Raw genomic sequence first — 295 nt, 5'->3', positions numbered from 1 at the left:
GCCTTTGTAACGGCTCATTTAATGTGATGGGTGAATCGGTGGATCTTTCATTTTCTTTTTAATTTTCAACCAGTTTTCCTTTCATTGCAGTGAAAACTATTGCAAGTGCAATTGCTTCGCAACAACTCTTGCAACGGCTCATCTACTAATAATGGACGAATGTCCTTGTTTTAATTTTATTTTTAATTTTTATCCTACTTTTTTGAGGGTTGCATTGAACACTACCACAAATGATATACCATTTTTTGCTCTATAAGCTGATAAATTCCTCTAATTTTATTATCTTTTATGAAGA

The sequence above is a fragment of the Macrobrachium rosenbergii genome, chromosome 45, assembly GCF_040412425.1.
Source record: "Macrobrachium rosenbergii isolate ZJJX-2024 chromosome 45, ASM4041242v1, whole genome shotgun sequence".
Lineage (NCBI taxonomy): Eukaryota > Metazoa > Arthropoda > Malacostraca > Decapoda > Palaemonidae > Macrobrachium > Macrobrachium rosenbergii.
The sequence above is the reverse complement of the archived record's forward strand: the minus strand, read 5'-3'. Positions refer to the sequence as shown.